The sequence below is a fragment of the Mixophyes fleayi genome, chromosome 7 (assembly GCF_038048845.1).
Source record: "Mixophyes fleayi isolate aMixFle1 chromosome 7, aMixFle1.hap1, whole genome shotgun sequence".
NCBI classification, from domain to species: Eukaryota; Metazoa; Chordata; class Amphibia; order Anura; family Limnodynastidae; genus Mixophyes; species Mixophyes fleayi.
The window spans coordinates 136,106,508-136,123,177 of NC_134408.1; positions in this window are offsets into that span (position 1 = coordinate 136,106,508).

Genomic DNA, 16,670 nt, shown 5'->3' on the forward strand with positions numbered 1-16,670 from the left:
ATCTCCTATCCACCCCTGCACTAGATATACAGAGGGTGCATTAGCATAGCAGGTACAATTTGCCGCACTGCGCATGGGCACAACTTGCCCCAGCATTTTGAGCTGCACGTATCTAACGCTCAGGGCCGTAACTAGGGCTGTGCGACAGGGGCGACTGCCCAGGGCGCAACGCTGAAGGGGGGCGCAATGTATGTATTACCCAGTATTGTCTTATCAATGTTTGTTCCCAATTGTAAAGCGCTACGGAATTTGCTGGCGCTATATAAATAAATGTTGATGATGATGATGATGACGATGAATTTAGGAATATTTTAGGTTAATATGTTTAAAATTGAGGGCTAGAGGGGCGGCATTTCTCTTTCTCGCCCCAGGCACTAGAATTCTAAGTTACGGCTCTGCTAACGCTTGTGGCGAATCAGGAGCGTTCACATGCAGTGCAGTAAGGCTGGGCAGCACGGTGGCTTAGTGGTTAGCACTTCTGCCTCACAGCGCTGGGGTCACGAGTTCAATTCCCGACCATGGCCTTATCTGTGAGGCGTTTGTATGTTCTCCCACGTGTCTTTGTGGGTTTCCTCCGGGTTCTCTGGTTTCCTCCCACACTCCAAAAATATACTGGTAGGTTAATTGGCTGCTATCAAAATTGACCCTAGTCTCTGTGTGTGTGTATATTAGGGAATTTAGACTGTAAGCCCCAATGGGGCAGGGACTGATGTGAGTGAGTTCTCTGTACAGCGCTGCAGAATCAGTGGCGCTATATAAATAGCCAATGATGATGAGCGTGCCCCCGGAAATATCCTGACAGACAAACACACAAATAATAAATCTCTGCCCACCAGCATCTTTGGGACTTATGTATATGATTTTTATAGTCTCTCACAGAAATGCCGTTATCCAAAGGGAGAACATAAGGAACCAATTATTTTCACATTTACTTGGTGAGCACAGAGAGAAACCTTCTGAGGTTTAAGATTCAGTATGTTTCTTTATTTTTACATTTCAAAATACCTGATAACTAGTATATGACCCGAACTTTGCGAACAGCAAACAGTTACATCGCCAATCAATGCCTCGAATTTCATCAGTGATGTGTGAAATGCACAAGCCCAGAAACAATGAATACAGAATAGAGTGGAGCTTTCTTTGCCTTTAGCAAATGTTATTCATAACTTGTTCTCACTTTCGCTGGAGACCAGAATAGTTTGTACATCAGGTAGATAGAGATTATACGGAGAATAGTGAGAACCAGTTTCACACCCTAACATGCTATTTATAACTGAATTGATTTAGCTGTGCATATGTTTAATATTCAATGTTACAAATGTACCAGTAAACGTTCTAGATACCGACTGAAAAGTAACTCTGTGAGCGCTGTGACAAGCTGAGAGTGGGGGGAGTAGAGTGACAGGGGTTAGAGGCGGCCGTGCACACTGACAGACCGGTGTTTCATACAATATACGTCCCGGGCAGTTCCTATTATTGACAAATAAAATGTGTTATCCACAAATGACCCGAAGGAGAGAGGAGAATGACTGAATTTATCATCACAAACGTGACTTTAGTAATAAGTACTGAAATCTCAGCTGTTTTCCTAATCAATACACTTGGAGAAAAAACTAAAATAAGCAAAAAGCTGTTTATTTTCACATCATTTGTTGTAATTGATTGAGCATTAGGTCTGCGCTGAATATAACGATAGTAAAAAACATTCTTTGATCATTCAGATACAGCGATCTGATATGTGATCCGCTGACTGTTATTCCATCTAGACAGAGTTGTATAAAACAGACAGAGATCTCCCTCTGCGTCACCCCTAACAATGGTATCAGGGGCTGGGTGGCTGGGTGGGCAGGGGTCAGTCCCATAGTGGGCTACCATGGACTAGGTCACTGGGCCACCTGCATTTTTTTTCCCTTTAAAATGTTCCTAATAGGCTACTGAGCCGAGTCTCCCCATCCTGAGCTACAATTTTCCAGCCCTCCCCTGGTATCCTACTCAGTCTAGATGCATAGTTACATCCTACACATATGCTGGCTGGTTGCTCCCATGTTCGCACCATGATTGGATTGCTACTGTCAGCGTTAGTTCGGTGTTCTGTTGTTGTGACCGGTTAATATACACGGCACTGGAATCGAACATCTATATTTAATGAAGGCTGGTTTGGGAACGTTGGTGATTTGCTTGGGTAGACTACACAGTAAGTAAAGCCATTATGCCAGACTGTGCATGACTGCGATTAGTAATATAGCCCCCCCCCACCCCCCCCCACACACACCTACCGGAGATTGTGGAGATTGTGTATGCACAGGCGCCCTTCCCCAGTACACAGGCGCCTATTCCGATCTTCATTCTGTGCAGAGCGTGAATTTGGATGCTAAGGGAGAGTGGTGCCCTCCTCCTGGACTTGGATCTTCCGCCGACCCTGCTTACCTGTGACTAGCACAGAGAACGGTATATACTACACATAGCTTTATAATATTACTTTGTGCTGGGTATGAACAAACTTAGATGGCTGTGCCTGCACCCTGTCATATAACACCCCCATAATATCACACATATCCCATGCCAACAAGGGCGTAACTAGTCAGGGGGTGCAGCTGGTATGGGACTCACAGCTGAGAGGGGGGGGCGCGACTTCCTTGTGAAAGCCCCTTGTGTATGCAAATTTTTAATCTTTGGCTGTTCATGAGGGCCCTTACCAGATTTTTGCCATGGGGCCCACAAACGTCTAGTTACACTCCTGCTTACCACTACACCACACCTCAAGCTATTGTATTGTTTGAGCATTATCACAGCTCAGTAAGATCGACAGGAGGCTTCCTGGTGAAGATAGCGGAATTATGGTGAAGAGAAAACAGTGACTTCTCTCCTGTAAAATGAACTCTGCAAACTGACTACCTACCTCTATTATAGAAACTAGATAAAGCCCTGAGCGCCCATTATTTTGGAACGAAAACCAAAGGTAATCCATGTGACCTAATGTTTTTTTCATGACAATCAACCCTATACTTCCTTTTGGGTCCCGAATAAGGTAAAAGAGTTATCTTTGTATTAATGTAGCATCTTTATTAGGCTGAATACTGTGACATCAACTTGCTTTCCTTAATTTAGAAACAGCCATGCCCAAATCTTACCTGCTCCCTGTCAGTCCCTCGGAGAACAGAGAGAATGTGGATATTTGTCTGTATAATTGCTTTATTTTAACTAGAGATGCTCAGGCTCGGTTCCCCAAGAACCAAACACACCCGAACTTAGCATATCCGAGTACCGAGCCAAGCCGGCACGGTAATTTTGCGCGCCCTCGGAATTGAAAACGAGGCAAAAGGTCATCGTTACTTCGTCGGATCTCGCGAGCTTTGGATTCTATAAGTACCGCCCTCCACGGTGATCCAGCGCCATTTCACAGAGGGACACAGAAGGGGTAGCACAGTTCTTGGCAGCCTCTAGTGTAGCTGGGGAGCGTCATAAGTAGAAAAGCAAGAGGAGGGGTAGTAGTATTCTTCAAAGTCTCAAGTGACATTCGGGAGAGCTGCATTGCTCCATTGCTAATTGTCATTGCTGAAATAGAAATACTAGGGCTGGCAGTCTTGGTGTAAATCTGCAGTCACATTGTACGGTGTTATATAGGTAACACACAAAGAGGAGAGCTCCATTGCCTCATTGCTAATTGTCATTGCTGAAATACAAATAATAGGTCTGGCAGCAGCCTCGGACTGGCCCGCCGGACAGCCGGTCAATCCACCGGTAGGCCCAGCGGGGTTGAAGCTCCGCCCCCTCCGTTGTTAGGGCGGAGCTTGATGTTGAACTTTGTTTAGATGGCGGCGGCGGTCACATCTCCTGTAACCACACTACCGCGCAGATGCAGAGAGCCCAGGCACGGTAGTGTGTTTTTCAGCAGTTTGAGCAGGGGAGGAGGACGTCCTGATATCAACATACTGATCCAAGGTCAGTTTGGTCATCAGAGGTTCATGCAACACTGGACGCAATAGACCACGCCCCCTCTGACGCTGCAGAGTTTCCCCGGGTTATCTGAAGCCCAGCCAGTTTGATCGTGGCTGGGATACAGAAGCTGGATACTGCCGTTTGATCGAGGAAACATATGGACTGAAAGATACCTTTTTAACATACAAAATGTGAGTGTTTTTAACCCCATGTTTTAACTTAATAAATAGAGAACGTAAAACACCATGAGATCTTTCTCTGTTCTCTCCCTGGTCTCCCATATGTGCACTCTGGTGAGGAGAAGAAACAGGTTTAGAGGGGAGTAAAAGTACATCGTGGTGGTGCTTTTTGAAGCAAGAGGACACATTATTCAAATACTGTATGGAATAGAAAAGGTCACATTGATGTAAGTTTACCATCTGGGACATCGGTATAGGTGGAACTAGAAGACCAACATCCTTTAATGACTTTGGGACCGTTTTCCCTTGACTTATTCATTGACCCAATCCTTGTGTTTCTTTACCCTTCCCCCATTTGCGCCCGTCCTTTGATATTTATATTCTCTTTCATACAACACTGGCAGCATACCAGCATATATGGAATAAATGTGACAGGCTTTGGATGGGCTGTATTCTGTTCATTTTTTTGTTTTTTAAAATTTCCCTTCTCAACAAGCATTCATTGGTGAAGTACGCAACCGTAGTAGCACTGATGCTGTGTGTATGGTCTTTGACGAGTGGCATATTCTGTAAGAGTCCTTAAAAAATAATTATAACAAAGAGTCATTTTAATAATCAGACTGTGTATACAAGATCTGGCAAATGAAGGGTGCTTTTCATGTAGTCTAGTATTCCAATTGCATCCAGTTGAAAATATAATCATTCAGGGTTGTATAATATGTTGGTCTATATTGTATGTTAGTGTAGAAAGGCACATGCATAGGAGAACATAATTATATTTATATATTTTTTCTTTTGCCTATTGTGCATTCTTTTTGATGGTTGTCCTGTTTAGAATTTAGGGGTGATATAGTGAAAGTATTATAGGCATATATCAACCGTATTTAAAATGAAATTAGATGGATTTCACTGAGATTAGTTGAGAATTACAATCACTTGTTTTTTTATGAATTGACTTTTATTCCAGGACATGTCACAGCAACAACAGGTTGGTAACCATTGTACTAAAAAATTAATTGTGCAGTTTATGTCTTCTAATTGATGATGTTATTATTTGGTTTGTGTAGCCCTTGTAATGGCTTTTAATAATCTCAATACATGATGGGCAATAACAACATATGAGGCGAGGGTTGGAGGTAACCAAATGATGCACTTATCATAAGTAACTGTCTTGGTGCATTAGGAGACGACAGGAGCTGGTACTGGAGTTTCTTCCAAACCACAAGTGTTTTATTAATGGGTCCCATGTAGTTCCCTACCAGTAGAATGGGCAGGGTCTAATGCAAAAGGTGCACATTTAAAATAGTGCTATAAGTTGTCCTCCATAGCCTGACCACACCCCCTTTACTGGCCACACCCACTCCTAAAGTTGGCCACACCCCAATATAGTGGGCCCCTATCACTGAATTCCCCCGGTGGGCCCTTCATGCCCCAGTCCGACACTGTCTGGCAGGCTTGGTCTTCTAAATCTGCAGTCACATTGTACTGTGTTATAACACACAAAGAGGAGAGCTCCATTGCCTCATTGCTAATTGTCATTGCTGAAATACAAATAATAGGTTTGGCAGACTTGGGGATAAATGTATGAACGTGCGGGTTCTTCAACACCCGTGTGTTCGGCAATTAAATTTCAAGCGTCGCTGCATTGTAAAGGGAAACTTGAGGTGGTCAAAATTGACTGCAAATGACTTGAAATTAGTGTTATTGAGGTTAATTATAATGTAGGGGGGAAAAAAAGCAAAAATATGTGATCTTAGCAAAAAAGAAACCAGGAATTTTAGAAAAAAATCGGGATCCAAAGCCAATACCAAAATACGCAAGGGCAGCTTTGCCAAAACCAAAACCAAAACAAGAAGTTAATCCAGATTCAAAACCAAAACCTATACCAGAACATGGGGGTCAGTGAACATCTCTAATTTTAACACGTACTTTGTTGTTAATGTTATACTGCCCTCTAGTGGTCACTGAAATGGGAGAGAAACTCCATAACTGGAGTTCTATAGTGTTTGTCTAGTGTGCAAATTCTGACCTCTCTTCCTAGATAACTACAACAAGATTTGAAGATTTGAAAATGTGGGGTAATTACTTATACAGCACAGCCAATTATATGCATTCACTTGTGCATGATTAACAAGCCTCAAAATATGAACTGAGAGTAGCTGACTACATGTGTGAGAAACTCCAGTCTAGTGTTAAATATTATGAATATATATTGAATAAAAATATAACACTCATTCTCAGGCTTTGTGCCGCTTGCTTTCCCTCCACTACATCTCCTGAATCTCTCTCACCCATATATTTATTTGTCATTTTCCCAGCATCTCCCATCTTTCCATCTACCAGTTTATACATTTCATAAATCAAGATAATATAGCTATATATACTGTTTATGCTGTTTGAATATATTCTTTATTTTGCATGTTGTTCATAATTTACAGGCTGCTCATGTTCTTGTTTGCTATGTTCTATTTTGAAATAAAAACAGTTACAAACATAAATTGTTGCTATCCCCAAAATGCAGATTGAGTCAAAACAAAAACAGCAAATAGCACTAAAAATTGATATAAAAGATTATTAAATGAGTATGATATTATAATTGGAACTGATCTCCAACTCACAATTAAAATCTAAATATTTAATAGTAAATAAAGAATAAACAGATGGCAGAATTCATACTCTGGGATAGGTAAAACTGTATAGAAGTTTATTACACAGTGAAACAATAAATAAATAAAAAAAATCAAATAAAAAAATAGTTACAAACTTAGAATACTCATTTCCTAAGGGCAAATCGCTGCTGTAGTGAACAACTAGTCATGTGACTTGCCATACACGGTACCTGTCACTGGGACCGTATTTATAACTGAGGCTGCCCTAGGCATTGAATGAATGACGTGCTTCTGCCCCTCTACCCAACACCCCTCATCCATTATTTCTGATCAGAATAAATGGTGGTTGGTAAATAAGGTATGAAAAAACCCTAGAAAATTCAAAATTAATATAATGAAGACATGTAAAGACATGTATTTGCTGCCCTCTAAACAAGTTCTTAATTGAATATATGACAGTGACCGTCTCCTACGCCTGGGTTACCACCATGCCACTGCAGTGTATCACACCAACAGAGTGGATTGGCCATAGACCTTACTGGGAATTTTCCTGGTAGACCGGTGGCCCAATGAGGCCATCAGTAGGCCACCTGCTGGTCTTTGTTTTGTTTTTCATTACTTTTTTAAAAATTTAAATCAATGGGGCGAAGTAAGGAGGGCACCGAGGCACATGCCTGGCCCCCATGTCACTGCCCTCCCGTCTCTTCTGTCAATCACCAGCATTGGTATGCTGCCAGGAAGAGGTTTATAAAGGCAGCAGCATCAAACAGAACTGCAGGAATGATCCTACACATAGTAGTACACTGGGCCAATTGGTTGGAATATCCCCCTAGAGTTACAACTTTCCAGCCAGCCCACGAACCATCACACAACCAATTAGGTGCCATGCTATCTGAACATCCCCATCTACCCGTGTAGATCACTATCAAAAAGCAGTGATCCCCATTCAATGCAAGGGAACTAAGTAATCCCTTTAAGAGGTGTTAAAATGTTAATGTATTCATTATATACTGAAAATAATTATGCTAGAACAACCTTCTATATCATTTTGTGGCCGAACTGATAACTTCATTCATTCGGAGCAAGTTCTTCAAGTGCCTATGAATTAGATCACATGAAATTGGCAATGTGGTAGATATGAAATAAATAATACAGATTTAATAAAATGTGCTTTAGCAACTATTTAAATCCTGTAGTCAACAGCGGCACATTTACAATGCACAGGGACATTGGGTTCGTGATCTGTGTAATGTTTGATCAGGAATTTGATGCATCTTCCGCTTTCTTAGCCCAACTAAGCAAAGTAAGGAAACAAAACAACACAACCACTGCTAGAGATGATGGTATGGTTTAAAAATAGACTGCTATATACAATGTTAGGCTAAACAGCCAGAGGGAGAATTTAATTTGTAGTTTTTGCCAAGCATCAATCACCTAGGAATAGTACAAGATGTCAATATCAGTCTATCCACTCAGGGATTCTCAGAAGACAGGACCTCAGCACCAGATGCTCATATATAGAGGCTTTTCATATAACATCTCCCACGGTGACTATTTGGACATTAGATCTATATATTACCTGTCTTCCCATCACTTCAACGCAACTTGCAGAAAATCTCCTGCAATAGAACGCCAGGTTTCTAAACTGATGTGCGGCTTATTTCCATTGTCCGCGTTTGTCGCGACCTTCTGCAAATCAATACCATCCTTTAATATAAAAGCGTTTGACATACGGTATATGAAGTAAGAAAATTTCTATTTGGAGATTTCATATTAAAAAAAAAAGTTCTTAAAAGTATAAATCATTTGATGCCTTGTCTGTGTGGGTTTACTATCACACTCCAAAAACATACTAGTAGGTTAATTGGCTGCTATTAAATTGTCCTTAGTCTCTCTTGGTCTGTATGTGTGTTAGGGATTTTAGAGTGTAAGCCCCAATGAGGCAGGGACTGATGTGAGTGAGTTCTCTGTACAGCGCTGCGGAATTCGTGGCACTATATAAATAGCAAATAGATGCTGCTGATGTACTAAAGATCCTATCTGTTTAGTATCATTTTTGGGCAAAAAGAAGAACTTTAGACACTTGCTGTAAACTTTCATCCCCCAAGTTTAGAAGCAAGTGGGGATTAAGTTTGGGACAAGCACAGTTCAGTACCCAGTTACCTTGCTGGCTTCAAATATAAGGGGCTCTTTGCAAAATAGTCATTTGGAGCCGACCACGCAATTATAATACTAGAATGGAGTATGGTGGCGGAAGGGGTGGGGGACACATTTGGATGGGATTCTTATTTAATATATTGTTCACTTTTACAGCTTTGGGAGAAGATTTACTACAGCTTCTAAAAAAAGAAAAGTGCAGGTGTTGCCCATAGCAACCAATCAGATTCTAGCTGTCATTTATCTAGTACATTAGAGAAAATGATAGCTAGAACCTGCTTGGTTGTTATGGGCAACACCTCGCCTTTTCCTTTTTAAAAGCTTAAGTAAAGTGTTTGCTAAGTGGCTGTTCTATGTCTGTAGGCAGGCGTGTAGGAACCAGAGGGCAGATGGGGCAGTTGCCCCCCCCCCCCCCCATGATTTCTGTTGGGTGGGCAAAGACTGTGTTTTGCCCCTCCATGAACTTCTACACAACAGCCGTCACGCTACTTTCTGAAGTCGTTGTGTCTGTTCTAAACTTGTGGAACTTTTTTAAATAATAGATTGTCTTAGTATAACTACCAAATGTTCTTTAATATAGATCGCCTTAGTATAGATTTAATACAGATTGATTGATTTGTTTATTTAGAAAAAACTCGAAGTGTTCCGTTCATAAACATTTAATAAATAACCTGTATTGATGATGAACAACTATTCAATTTACTTTTACCCTGAATTTTGTGCGGTGCTTCCATTAATAAACATGAGATATAGCAATTTAAATGTATAGCACGTACTATAACCAGTGAGACAGTGACTATAGATTTAAAAATACTCCCAATCAAATGAAATAAGGCCGTCAATGAAATCTGAATAAAAAGTAGATTAATGACTATGAAAAATTTTAATTTTTAAGATGAACAATTGAATTTATCTGACTTTCTAACAGCTATTGTACTAATTGGTAGTTGATATTAATAAAAATATTTATTTAATAATGTATTGATACATTTTTGGCCGACCCCTGAAACACTGACAAAAATTAACATAGGATTGGGAGTTTTTGTATCTCTACAGTCACTGTTACAACTGTCGTAAAACTAGATACCAAAAGCGAGAAGAAGGGGCTCCAAGCCCTATAGTATTCCTTGGCCTTTTGCCCCCCCCCCATGAAAATTTTCGTTCCCAGGCCCCTCTCTGTAGGATACAGTAATATATCATCATCATCATCATCATTTATTTATATAGCGCCACTGATTCCGCAGCGCTGTACAGAGAACTCATTCACATTTGTCCCTGCCCCATTGGAGCTTACAGTCTAAATTCCCTGATATAGACACGCACTCACACACATACAGTCAGACAGGTAGAGACTAGGGTCAATTTTGATAGCAACCAATTAACCTACTAGTATGTTTTTGGAGTGTGGGAGGAAACCGGAGCACCCGGAGGAAACCCACGCAAACACAGGGAGAACATACAAACTCCACACAGATAAGGCCATGGTCGGGAATTGAACTCATGACCCCAGCGCTGTGAGGCAGAAGTGCTACCACTTCGCCACCGTGCTGGGATATGTTTTCACAGAAGGCAAAACATTCTCGTTTGTATATCTGGCTGGTTTGAGCTGTTTAGAACAAGTTGGAGTTTCGTCATATGCTTCTCAATCGTTTAGTTTTGATCAATAATAGACAGTGAGAATGTCCCTGGTGGATATTTGCATTATTGAGTGGGCTAATGGTTGCCCAGCATGAGGAAACTAAGACGGGGGTAGGAAGTCATGTTTCTGAGAACATCAGATTCACAACGGACAAAGCATTCCTATTGCAAATAACGTGTACGGGTTACACTATGTCATAACAGAATGGAGATTTTTTTATTTGTTTTTTTTCCCATGCATTCAATGCAAACAATAAAAATATCACATTGTCATATCTGCCATCCTGTCTCCTACTCACAGTGTGATAATAATATGTTTCTGCTTTTCCCACTTATTGTCCGATTGCAATAACCTAGGCTGGATTTCTTAATGTTGAAGAACATGACAACCAGCTTTATTGCAAATGGATAATAAGCAGGTGCAGACTATTTCGACGCTATGAAAATGAGCATCCTCAGCGTGGGATAATGTCAGGACAATTAAAAAATATGTTGCACTGCGATAAATTTATTACACTTTAATTTTAAAAAAGATCCCCCATATTCCTGCACTTAGTATAAGGTCTAGTTCTGAGTTTTGAAATTAGAGCACTTATTTTAAGCAGTTAGCAATTCACAAATTTGCTGTCACAGTTTTCAAATATAATCCCCATAATATAATCCCCAATGCCTTTTCTCAATCAGTTTCAGAAGTCACAAGGGGGTAGAAAAGAGAAATTTAATTAGCATATAATGGGGTTGATTTACTATACCTTCTAAAAAGCAAAAGTGGAGGTGTTGCCAATAGCAACCAGTCAGATTGTGACTATCATTTATCTGGTACAGATGTGCTCAGATTCAGTCCTCTACCAACAGTTCATGTTTTCAGGATTTCTTTAATCATGCACAGGTGATGTAGTCTATTTTTCTTTGTAATTATCCTCCCTGTGTCTACGGACAGAAATCCTGAAAATATAAGGACTGGGTTTGAGCACCTCTGATCTAGTACAATGTACAAAATGATAGCTAGAATCTGATTGGTTGATGGGAAACACCTCCAATTTTTTTAAAGGATTAGTAAATCAACCCCAGTGTGTTTTATTAGTTTCTGTGCTAGAATTGATTTTATTTTTAGAAACGTTCTTTGCTGGGTTTGAACATACACACTTGTTCTCCTACCTGTTCCCAGGGTGAACATAAGGGGGGTACGGTTGGTAGAGATGCAAGGGGCACAGACTGAACAGGGGGTCTTTGAGACCTACCTGGAATTTGGGAGTCTCCCGGATATTCTGGGAGGGTTGGCAAGTATGCTATTGCCCCAGTACGGCAAAAGTTATAAGAGGCCAACTCCACCTACTCCCCCCCCAAAAAATAAAAAATAAATAAATTGTAGAAATAATTTAAATTTAAATTTAAAGTCATTTTGGACGGGGGTACCCCTGACTGTTTCATTCATACTGGGCCTCACAATTTCTCACGGCAGTCGTGACTGTCCCCGTGCCTCACCAGAGCCCCTTATGTTTTCTAGATCTCACAGAAACACAGGTGGAATAATTAACATCAGAACAATTGAATATACCCACCTGAGCTCCACTGAGGACAGACGCAGGGGTTATATACTGTGTATAAAACAGAGCAGTCAAAAGAGAAATAATGAAAATATAATTTGTAAAAAATTGTCCATATTTATTTAAAAAAGTAACCTGGTGCAAAGCCCCGCCCCTTTTTAACATTAAAATATTTGTGGAGCAGAGAATGAAAATGCAGTGTTCATAGATGAGTGATAAATATGCAAATTCATTAATTTGCAGTCTGGCCGCACAAACTGTCCCTGGCAGCATTCGTACGACACAAGGACAGGTTTGAGAGCCTCTGATCTCATATACGCAGACATGAATGTGAGAAGCAGAACAAAATAGTGTGTGGTTGGTCCTGCTGTAGATGTATGTGGTCGCATACCTGATAACTTCTCTGCTGGAGGATCAGCAGGGAATTGCACTGGCCAGAAGGGGCAATAATTATCATTAGAGTTACTTACCCTGCAGTTTGGTGGATAAAGTACCACTAAAAAATATTTATAAACGAACTTGACAAGTTTATCGAATGGAATTTATTTCTATTATTCTCCGTCGGACGCTTAATAATTTTGCCTGCACCTGGAGACCCTGGACTGACTGTTTTCGGTCTACCTCCCCTTTACAGGATTAAATATCAGACAGTGACTTCCCTCCTTCACATTTCATACGTTGTTTATCTTAAATTTGATTTCCCCTCTTATAAATAACTTTTCCAGCTCATGCTTCCTCTTTTGTGCAGGGCTTCACAAATAAGCCCTGCTGGAAAAAAGCTCGGTGAATCTATGTTCAGCAGTTCAGCTGTGCAGGTGAATACTTTCAATATCAGGAAATCATGTGTCTATTATTATGCCTCTCTAGTGCTCTTTTTTAAGAGTCCTGCAGCTCCAAGTTCCTACTACTCTTCCTATTTAAAAACCATAAAAGGGGCACATTGTCACTTGAAAGTTACACACTGGTACCCATGCTTGTTAGACTGAGGGGATGCTGAAGTGCTTTGAAATCCAGTTAGTGAGCAGAAAAGATTTAGATTCATATAGATTCAGGATTCCAGTCGAAATGCTCTAATGTGATTCTAGCGAAGTGCTTGTTGCAGAATCATTGCACAATGAACAAATCCCTCATCTACACATTGGCCAATTGATACAAAAAACTACCTCTAATATTAATCCGAAAAATAAAAGCGAGAACTTAGTACAGGTTTTGCAAATAGATCAGCTAACCGGCCATGACAAGTGATCTCTAATAGGTTGGTCCCTCACTAGCAGTGAGATTAATCATCATTGGTTTACCAACTCTCAATAATAAGAATAGCCACATTGGTTTGTAGACATATAAACATATGGAGACCAAGAAGGCTACCATCAGTCCTCCAAGAAAGTCATATTACCCGAGGGTACCGTGTCACACGATGGAGACATCCAGCCCCATAGGCAAACTGAGGGGGGTTTCTAGTGCCTGGAAATCCCCCTTCAAGCCTGGGGCACTGTATAATTGAGGTGGCTGGACCCTGCCCCCGCTTCACACGGCTCTGTTCGAAAAGAGAGAGCGGCATGCACCTAACAGTAGTGCACTCAGCATTCATTGCCCATGTATATTATAGGGATAGGAAGAGTTGGAGAGCAGCCAAGCGCGCTCTAAAATTATAGCCACGCCCCCATGCATGCTGGTCACGCCCACTGGCGGCGTGGTGTGGAAACCCCCCTCTGCAAATCCTGCGTTTGCCCCTGGCCACCCCCATAAAAACTAAACAAAATTCACCATACTCTTTATTTATGTAATCCAGGGGGCATTTCTGCTATGAGGCAAGTTCAGTACATTTACCCTGCTGGCAGAATGTGGGGGCATCTGTAAGCGGGATGAGTTAAGACTTTAAGGGGGGGGGGGATTTAATTGCCCGCCATGTGCCACGGAAGGCATTCTCTGGTGATGTATCTTCAATGATTTTTTTTTGCGTCCCATAGAAGTGCGCAGGACACCCAGGGATCAAAATGAACGCAGCCGGACATTGCCATGATTTCTAGCTGCTCATTCCCCCCTTAATGTTTCCGGAACGTCCGTGAGAGACTTCGCTGCTAATTGAATTCCCCCCCAATATATAAACTTATTTTATTCGTTGATATCTCCAATACTTCCCTCCTCCCCGCCATTTACCGCCGCTACGCCGACCTACCTGAGTGAAACACGAGGTTATTCATTTTTTTACACGATAGGAAATAATTCAGTATGGTGGATTTGCTTCTGCACCGTCCGTCTCCCTCTCGTTAAGGACAGGAATGGTCCTAATGTGAATCCTTATGTGGCCGTTTCAATCCTAACATAATATGCAATTCATGGTGGAGCCATTGCCATTTGTTTGACTGTTACGACTATAAATCAAGCCGCGAGGGGCCAGTGGATGTTATGTCTTGAACTATTATGTCTCCAATTCAGAGAAAGTGCATTGTAATTAAAATTTAATAACGCCATAGGAGCCGCACAAAATAGCGTTTTGTTATTCCGATCAGATAAATGAGGCTGAGGAAAGCATAGCAGCAGCTGAAATGTTATTTCTTAAGAAGCTAGCATTGTGACATAAGAAAAAAAAATCCAATTTAATCCCAAGCAACCTACTGGGATCATTATCAGAAATCAGATTATAGTGGGTGTTCAAATACATTTGCTTCACAGAAAAATCTGTAAAATAAAATTACCATTTTTTTCCCTCAGGATGAGATTCCTCAAGCACAGTGGCATATCTTATTTTACTCGCACGCCGTGCCAGTCTGCAGGCTTTATATCCTGGGATGTAGGCTCTTAGTGATAGAAAAAATGGTTAAAACTAGAGCTATTTATGCTTTCTCCGATCGAAATGTGAGAAACTAGAAGCATCTCAGCTGTGAAATAAGGAAAAGAGTTAGACGTGTGTTTTCATGAGAAAAACGAGTATTAATGAGCAGCCTGGCACAAATAACGAAATGTCACTTAGCTGCACGCATCTAAAATAAAAGCTTTAATTTGCTGACCTAAATTCACAGTTTTGTGCTCCCAAACCTAAAGGTAATAACTATAATTTTTTTTATATATATTTTGGATGACAACATATAGATTACGAGAATTAATTAACAAAATGATGCAAATGCCACAAATGGGCCGTAACCCATACCAACCAATCAGATGTAAGCAGGAACTGAATCTGTAACCAATTAGAGTATTGGAATATTCAACATGTAATATTTCAGAAGGTGAGTGTGCTGATCTGGTGGGAGGCAGTGTCCTGTACCGCTGTGTGATTGTGTTAGGCTGGGTACACACTACAGGGTTTTCAGTCGATTGTTGGGCCAATCAAACGATAAACAAATGTTCGGCCCGATATCGCATTAGTGTGTACACTGCCGCAATGAACGATTGTCGTTCCAAAGCACATTGTATCGTTTCATTTGATTTTTAGACCGGACTAAAAATCTCGTTCAACGATGGATCGATGTTGTTCCAATCATGCAGTGTGTATGCACTCAGGACCGGCAGTGTCCATAGATCTCTATGGAGTGTGTAGAGTCACCATCTTTTCAGCAGATGGTAAATCATGTAAAACGTGTATAATGTGTTCATGTGAATCGGCTGCTGATCGGGACTTTTTCTGTCGTTGGTAAAATCGTTACAGATATCACATCGAGAGAAATTTTCTGTAGTGTGTACAAAGCCTTAGGGGCACATTTATCATCACTCGCAAAATATGAATATGAAAATTAGTTTTCAATCCTTATCGCACTGATAAGGATTGAACTATTTCTCATATTTATTAAAAAAGCAACACAGGAACAGCAGTTCCGAAAAACTGCTGTTTCTGTGAAGTAAAATCATACTTACCACATCTGCTTCGTTCCCGAAGCAGTATGTGGTCAACGGGGGTCCTGTTCTTACTCCAGTGCGCATGCGCCGAGTGAAACCCTCGGGCATGCGCATAAACATCTCTATCGCCAAATTATAGTTTGCAGAGAGAGAGTGTGAATGACAGTGAGGGATCATGTGATCCCTCCACACATGCGCTGTCCAGCTCTGCTCGTCGGAGCAGAGCTGACAGCACTGAAACTTTTCATTAAGGATAATGTACGCCAGCTGAAGCTGGCGTACATTATCAAGACAAGTTCCCGAGAAAAATCTATTTTTCGGAACTTGTTAGATTGCAAGAGGGAGCAGTCACCATACTATTGAATGGTGACTACTCCCCAAAACTAAGCAGAATGCAAAGCAGCAGATATCCACGATATCTGCTGCGATGCATCTTTAATAAATATGCGGGGGACATATCGGGGCATGGATTCTATGTTAAGTGCACGTTAGTGCACCATCACAGTTTGTTAAATATACCCCTTAGTGAGGACAGGGCTGCATGTGACAGGGGCATTTGTCATTATGTGGAATGAGGAATAAAACAAGGCAGGTTGCCACAGACTGAGAGTTGGATAATGGAAGGAGCAGGGTTCCCAACAGCACAGAGTAGTTACAGGAGGCTCCTGTTATAGTGATGGAGATTGTGGTGTCAAAACGTACCTATATCGTTTAAAGTTTTGACTGTCCGGCACTCATTTTCTCCAGTGTGAGTTGGAGGTGCT